This window comes from Lissotriton helveticus, chromosome 1_1 (genome assembly GCF_964261635.1).
Source record: "Lissotriton helveticus chromosome 1_1, aLisHel1.1, whole genome shotgun sequence".
Taxonomy (NCBI): Eukaryota; Metazoa; Chordata; class Amphibia; order Caudata; family Salamandridae; genus Lissotriton; species Lissotriton helveticus.
Window position 1 is genome coordinate 249,314,476 of NC_136057.1, and position 8,773 is coordinate 249,323,248.

Here is an 8,773-nt window from a genome sequence, read left to right on the forward strand (position 1 = left end):
ACCTGTAAAGTGTGTACAACAAAAAGGACATTTCTCCCATCAGCCCACCCATATGGCAGAGCTTCATCATCTGGGATAGAACAAAAGATGGTCCGGTTAGGGAGCCACACACCTGCTGGAATTATGTGCTTCTCCAAACCCAAGGAACCACCAGTGATGGATCATACCAAAAATCAAATCAGTTTGGAATGGTGTGGGATGTTAAATTGCAGTGAGAAAAAATGTGTGTAAAAAGAATCAAAAAGTGAGATGTAAAATTGGCTACCATGATTTAAGGAAAACTTTACTAGGGAAAATCATGGTGTCAAAATTAAAATGAGTGTGAGACAGTTTGACACAATAACTGTCTATTAAGGATGGTATTTGGTCAACATGTTTCAGCCATTGTAGTAAAGTTAAGCCTACCGGGTGTTCGTCAGGACCTCTTGAACACTACTGCAATTAAGCTTTATCTAAGCTTAGTGAAAAAAGCAAAAATTAACACAAATAAATGATACCAAACATCCTACCGTACATTGGATTTTCCAGACGGGGGATGTCTGTTTCATAAAGTATTTAGGATTCTTTCCTAAAAAGGAAGATACACAACAAGGGACAACAAATAGGTAGAACACAGAAACACATTTTTTTATTTGTTGCTGTACTAAATGAATGTATTCTGTACAACCACTGTGTTTTGTATCGTGTGGACCGAAGAGTCTACAGTGACCTACCATGTTTAAACGACCTCACGCTACCATCCAGGCCTAAAATTATGTATTTCAGTGATGAAAAATTGCGCAGCAGGAATTCACAACATTTCTACCACCCACCGTTAGCCCACTTGTCCCAATAAAAATACACACTGTGTGTAAGAAAACACTGTGGGAGCCACACAGGGCAGACCACCTTGAAATGCCCTGGGTTTCCACTTTTCAAAAATGTCTGTCGTTGGTAGGTTTCCATTAGGAGCGGGGAACTGAGTCTGGCCCAAAATACAACATATAGGGGCCTATTACGATGGCGGGCAGACTTTGTCCACCTGCCATTGCCCCGGGAAATGGGACTGCCCGCTAAGGGTGTGGCGGTCCCGCATGGGAATTAGGATGCGCCTGCCACACTGGTGGGTGCATCCCGCATTTTTTGCATTGCAGCAGGCGGTGCGGTCAGCAGCACCCGAGCAATACAAAAAAGGCATGTGTGCATTTGCATGCACAACATGGCAGGCACCGCGGTGCCTTGCCACGTCGTCCATGCAAATGCATTGGGGTACTATAGGTACCCCCCCATGTGCCCTCCCCACCCCCCAACATCCTGGGGGCCCGCAACGGGCCCACAACTGAGGAAACCACATGCCTTTCCGTTGCGGTAATGCCGCTACGGAAAGGTTGCTTCCTGCTGCCATCATAATATGGATGGCGGTGTCTAGCGGACACCGCGACCATATTCACCCCTTTTCCGCCTAGTCGACTCGTTGCCCGTTTGGGACTGTGGCATACGGAAAGACCGTCCGCCGCCTTCCCCCGCCATCATAATATGGCGGGGGGAAATGGGAGGCTGGCAGGGGATGATGTCGGGCAGATCACCACCGCCATGCGGGCGGTGGCGATCCACCCAACATCATAATAGACCCCTATGTGTTTAAGTGCCTTTTGTGTGATGGTCTTGGTCTATTGGGAAACTGTTGTTATTAGGAGATGTGTAGGAATGCTAGAAGGTAGGACATTTGTGGATCTCCACATATTCCTTAACTTTCACCAAACAGAAATGGAAGGAAAATGTGAGTTTCTATCCGAAGTTTGTGGTTGCGAAGACTACTGAGTAACAAGGAATCAATGCAAGCCAGACCACCCTGGACTCCTGGTTTGGCAGGCTTCCCAGGGCGGTGGCACAGAAAAGCCATCAAATCCACAGCTATCCACATTGCGAGAACAGGGTTTTTTTCTGTGGAAAAAGTTGAAGTGTCCCGTTTGTATATTGTGCGCTTTCACCCAACCACAAAAATTAGGAGACATCAATTTGTGGATCGCCACAGATTCCAGAAATGTCAGTCACAAAATGTAAATACATGAGTGATCTTAGCCATTTAATTAAACTTTTAAGTTTTGCATACTCTGGCAAATGAGTGGCATCAATGCAAGTTACACCACCCTGGACACCTCTCAGTGTTCATGTCTAAAAAATGTGAGGGGTTGTTACTGATCTTTGAAGGGAAACCACTACTTACCCAGATTGTTTTTAGCACCTTTAGAAGTGCTAGCTTCAAAAAGAAAAAATACTAATCACAGAATAAAAATATTGAACCCAAGACTACTGAAGGTGAGCTATACAGCCGCAGCAAGGCACCAACCACTTCACATGCCTTTCAAGAACCACACACAAAGACTTTCATACCGTCAGCCACAGGCCCATTCCAGCACAGCAGTACACTCACATAAACATACCGCCGCCATTCATGGACTCAACACATTCATACACAACTGGACAGAATCACCACTGAAACCACCTCTTACCCAGTCATCGGCCAACTTGCACACAAACCACAAGAAAACCTCTACACACACATGGGCAGACATGTCAGTTGGGGTCTCAACACGCTTCACAACTTCACTAATGAAAAGAAACATTAAGTATGTTTTTACTTACTAGTCAATATTGACCTCACTCGATGTTCAGAGCGATACCAAGCACATGCCAAGTGAACCTTTACTAGTGGCTCCCATGGGAACCACATGAGACACACAAATACATGTTCTTATGTGCCTTGAGCACACTTGCACTGCTAACTCCAACACCTTCCAGTTTGTGCATGGGAGTTTTGGATGGGGAGTGGTTGAGGATGCATTAAGGCCTATATTCCTTGAACTAAGTGAACATATCTATCTTTGAAACTAGGGTAAATATGTTGTGGAGACCATCCTAATTTCCTTAGAGAGTATGTCCAAAACTGCCATGGACTTTAATTTCTGGCACACAGGGTACATTTTTACAACCTACATGTCATTTACACTGTTATAAGCAGTGCAGTGACTATATTGCACTTGTCGTATGCCAAACAGAACATCTACTACGATTTAACAAAGGATGAACATGGCAAGCAGGCCTCAAATATGACCCACATATGTAGCGTTGGGTGCAGAGTTCTATGTATTTATAAAGCACACTATCAGCCGGAAGGGTATCCTCCCGCTGACGCAGGGACATTCTGGGCTGATGCATGGACTAGGCAATATAAAGAGCCAAGTCTTCAGTTTGTTGCGGAATTCAAGAGGTGGCACAGACTGGTAGGAACAGGTCCTTTCAGATTTTCAGAGCAAGGTAGGAGAAGGCACCACAGCTTGTTCTGGTGCTGTATATGAATGAGATGTGTGTGAGTAGAAGTCTGGCTGAGCAGAGGTATCTAGAAGGGTCTGAAATTTGAAGAAGTTGAGGTATTTTAGGAAACTGGCTCTGTATATACTATACCTAAGTAGAGTATAGTGTGCTCAGAGTCCAGGGAGTCCAAATAGGTATAGAAGAGGCTAAATAAGGTAATTACTAACAGTTAGAGTGGGCAAGCAGTTAGGCCTATCAGCAGGGTGCGTTAAGCATTTATTGTGTTTACTCAATCAAGACTGATACACACACTGAGAGGCTGAATCCAGACCAATTAGATAAGTATAAAAAAGTTATACTTGTATTTTTTGTTTCTAGAACCAAGCAGGACTTGGTACAGGTAGGTAAGATGTACTCACAATTGTAAACCTTCACACAGAAATGCTATTGAGGATGGTTTTGCAATTGTTACAGATTGGTATGAATGTAAGAAGCAGTTTGAATTACACAGTAATTACTTTGAGAATAGTTTTCAGTTACTTTTAGATTTCTTTGAATATTGGGGGTAATATGCCTTAATCTCACACCTAAGAATCTCTCACAATACAAGGTAAGTAAGACTTTTCTTGGTTTGAGTTATAGTTTCTGTTTTCCCCATACAAAACAATAGTTCAACACAGAATATTTTAGGCCTAAAATTTCATAACAGGGATTCCTATGGGAATTTTTTTTATCGGTTTCACACATAAGTAAATGTCTTACAAGTGGGAGTTTTGGGGGTTAGGATTAAGGTTTCCCAAGATCTAGGTAGGCACTAGAGTTTCACCACCAGCGGCTATGGGGCGGTCGAATGCAGAGTGCAGGGGCCAAATGTTAGCCAAGGAGGTTAAAGGGGCCTTCGGTTAGGGGCTGCTTACAAGTAGGCAACTCGAGTGTGGGAGCAAAGCTCCGGGGGTTAAGATCAGTACTGCAGGGGCCAACAATCAGCACAGGGGCTGCACTACCAGCGGCACAGGGGCGGCCATGTGCCAAGGCGACGTTGGGAACCCAGTGGATATCAATGGAGATCTTTGGTTCAGAAAAGAGGCTGGAGGCTCGGGCAGGGAGACTTCATGAAGGCGACCACTGGCTGGAGAGGTAAGCTGGGATCTTGGGGTTTACCTGAACACTGTTGGTGGGGTTACCCAAGGCCATGAGGTGTCTTTTTGTGTTGGATTCTTCAGACCGCCTTCGGTCGCGGTGGGGCTCTTCAGACCTCTTCGGTTGCGGTCTTCTGACTGCCTTTGATCGCGGTAGGGGGGACCCTTCAGGTTGACGCTAAAGGCACCATTTTGAAGCTTGTGGATGTCACCAGATCTCAGATCAGGATCGCTGGGCAGACCTCCTCGTGGTGTTGGACCACTCGAACTTGGACCGTGGCAGCCAGGTGCAGAGAGGTGCAGGACCGCAGATCCACCTGGATCCGGGTCCTGATCTTGAAATTTTTAGTTTGAGCAAATCCGGTGCTCACAGGGGACAGAATTCATAAAGTGAGTGCAGGGCAGGTCGTTCGGGCTTTGGGGCTGCAGGACATGCCAATTTCTTTCCTATAGGCAGGTCGGAGTCGGGACAGGCCGGTAGGCTGGGGCCAAAGCAGTCGGTGTCCTCTTCTTCCTGGGTCAGCACGGCTCTTCAGTCCCTCTTCTTTCTTCCTCCAATCTGAGGAGGCAAGCTTCAGGGTGGCCCCTAAATACTAGATTTAGGGGCGTTAGAATGGATGTGCAGGTCGGGACCAATGGGTCCCTTCCTTGGGGTGGATACACCCACTATTATGCCACCTTCTAGTGAGAAGGGGCATGAGCCTCTCCCTAATTGGCTAAGTCCCCTTATCTTCGAGATGTAAGGGACTGAGATATGTGCTGCACCTCACCTCCTGCACCTGGGGTGGGGTTGGCAAAGGTGGGCACACCTATCTTCCTAGTTTGGTTTTCCCGCCAATTATCCCACTCAAAGTGGTGAGCATAACAGGCAGTGTTGTTTGGATATTTGCCTGCTTGCTGCCATTTTGTTTGTTGTCGTCCTGCCTCCCTCCCCTGATCTCCACCCCGCCTCCCAGCTGACCCTCCCTCCCACTGATACTGACCTCGCCGCTCCTCCGTGATCGCGCTGTGACCGTCCTGCCCTCAGCAGAAGCGGCCGCTCCACACGCTGCTCCCAGCCTCCTCAACCGGTATCGTTATCTATTGAGCGCCTATCTCGCACTCTGCCTTAGCCTGCATAGTCAAAGAATCATCTAGCTAGCTCGTAGCGCTAGATTGCCCCGCCTGCTGCGCATTATTGTTTAAATCTGCCGAGGCCAATTAGATTGGTACGCTCGACTGCCAAGGTGCGCTTGTGCGACAGCAGTTCTTGTGCTGTGCTGCCTGATATTGTATTTGTGCCTGATTGCCCGCGCCTCCGCAATTCACATCGCGCTAGCTTACATTGTGCCCCAGTGTTGTTTGGATATTTGCCTGCTTGCTGCCATTTTGTTTGTTGTCCTCCTGCCTCCCTCCCCTGATCTCCACCCCGCCTCCCAGCTGACCCTCCCTCCCACTGATACTGACCTCGCCGCTCCTCCGTGATCGCGCTGTGACCGTCCTGCCCTCAGCAGAAGCGGCCGCTCCACACGCTGCTCCCAGCCTCCTCAACCAGTATCGTTATCTATTGAGAGCCTATCTCGCAATCTGCCTTAGCCTGCATAGTCAAAGAATCATCTAGCTAGCTCGTAGCGCTAGATTGCCCCGCCTGCTGCGGATTATTGTTTAAATCTGCCGAGGCCAATTAGATTGGTACGCTCGACTGCCAAGGTGCGCTTGTGCGACAGCAGTTCTTGTGCTGTGCTGCCTGATATTGTATTTGTGCCTGATTGCCCGCGCCTCCGCCATTCACATCGCGCTAGCTTACATTGTGCCCCAGTGTTGTTTGGATATTGCCTGCTTGCTGCCATTTTGTTTGTTGTCGTCCTGCCTCCCTCCCCTGATCTCCACCCCGCCTCCCAGCTGACCCTCCCTCCCACTGATACTGACCTCGCCGCTCCTCCGTGATCGCGCTGTGACCGTCCTGCCCTCAGCAGAAGCGGCCGCTCCACACGCTGCTCTCAGCCTCCTCAACCGGTATCGTTATCTATTGAGAGCCTATCTCGCACTCTGCCTTAGCCTGCATAGTCAAAGAATCATCTAGCTAGCTCATAGCGCTAGATTGCCCCGCCTGCGGCGCATTATTGTTTAAATCTGCCGAGGCCAATTAGATTGGTACGCTCGACTGCCAAGGTGCGCTTGTGCGACTGCAATTCTTGTGCTGTGCTGCCTGATATTGTATTTGTGCCTGATTGCCCGCGCCTCCGCCATTCACATCGCGCTAGCTTACATTGTGCCCCAGTGTTGTTTGGATATTGCCTGCTTGCTGCCATTTTGTTTGTTGTCGTCCTGCCTCCCTCCCCTGATCTCCACCCCGCCTCCCAGCTGACCCTCCCTCGCCCCTCCCCTTCCACTACCCGCATATCACAGATGCATTTTCGCGCAGCGTCCACGCGCAGCGGTCGCGCCCCATGCGTGCCGAAGGCGCGCCAAAGGTAAGCCCATCTACGCCCGTCCGCGCCTGGACCCCGCCCAGCGCCAGACCCCCTGGCCCCCGCAAACCGCACTCCTCCCGCATAACGTATGACGCCGCCACCCTCTTTGCCCTTAACCCCGGACGCACACCACAATGCTACGAAGCTGCCCCAGGACGTACCCACGGTCCCTTCGCATGCCACTCCTGCAAGTTCGCCTGCATCAAGACCCACACCAAATCCACGACCTCCAAAAACAGCTCCGACTCTAACCACCTGAAATGCATCCTGCTAAACACCCGCTCGATCCACAAACACGCCACAGAACTCTGGGACCTACTCGACACTGCGTCACCGGACATCGCCTTCCTTACAGAAACCTGGATGAACGCATCATCAGCACCCGACGTCACCATCGCCATCCCGGACGCGTACAAGATCATCAGACGACTACCTTGCAACCGCCGAACACCTCCACTTCCAGATCCACACCGACCCCAGGACCACACTTAGAGGCACCCTCATCTACAGACCACCAGGAACCCGTAAACAATTCAGCGAAGACATCACTGACTTCATCAGCCCACATGCCCTCCCCTCCGAAAACTACATTCTACTGGGAAACTTCAATTTCCACCTAGAAAAGAAAAATGACTGCAACACCAACACCCTTCTGGACAACCTGGCCAATCTCGGACTCAAACAACTTGTTGACACCCCCACCCACTTAGCCGGACACACGCTCGACCCTATCTTCATCTCCAGCAAACACATCTCCTTCAATCATACCACAGCTCTCCATTGGACGGACCACAGCTGTGTTCACTTCAGCTACAAAACTACCAAGACTCACAACCCCCCACAACCTATTCCTCGAAGAAACTGGAATAAAATCACCACCGACCAACTCATCACATCGCTCAACCAAAACCCTCCAGCCCCCTCATCGGACCCAAACAAAGCTGCCACCAAACTCAAACAATGGATCACCCACAGCGCTGACGAATTAGCACCCCTAAAAGGCCAGCAGATCAAACAAGGTAGCAAAAAGGCCCCCTGGTTCAACGATGACCTTAAGAATTCCAAGAAACTATGCCGTACTCTGGAAAAAACATGGAGAAAAAACCCAACCACTGACAACCTGAGCACCCTCAAGGCAGCCACCCACAAACACCACCAATTGATCCGATCCACCAAGAAATCAGCTTTCAAGGATCGACTCGACAACAACGCCCACAACAGCAAGGAACTATTCAACATCGTCAAAGAATTTACCAACCCCACCGCCAGCACCAACGACATCACTCCCTCCTAAGACCTCTGCGACTCGTTATCCTCTTTCTTCCACAACAAAATCGCCGACATACATAACAGCTTTAAGAACATTTCGAAAGAACAGCCCACCTCACACACCTCCAAACCCGTACCGCTCCCTAACAACCTTAACGCCTGCAACCCAATCACCACTGAAGACACCATCCGCCTAATGAAATCCATCCATTCAGGCTCACCAACCGACCTCTGTCCCCACCACATCTTCAACAAAGCAGACTCCATCATCGCACCCCATTTCCGTGATGTCATCAACTGCTCCTTCAACTCCGCTACCTTCCCAGAAAGCTGGAAACACGCCGAACTCACTGCTCTCCTGAAGAAACCCACAGCTGACCCATCTGAACTTAAGAACTACCGCCCCATTTCCCTCCTCCCTTTCCTTGCCAAAGTCATTGAGAAAGCCGTCAATAGCCAGCTCGCCGCCTTCCTTGAATCCAACAACTCCCTCGACCCCTCACAGTCCGGCTTTCGAGCCAAACACAGCACCGAAACCGCCCTCATTGCAGCGACAGATGACATCCGAACGCTACTGGACAACGGAGAAACAGCTGCCCTCATCCTACTCGACCTCTC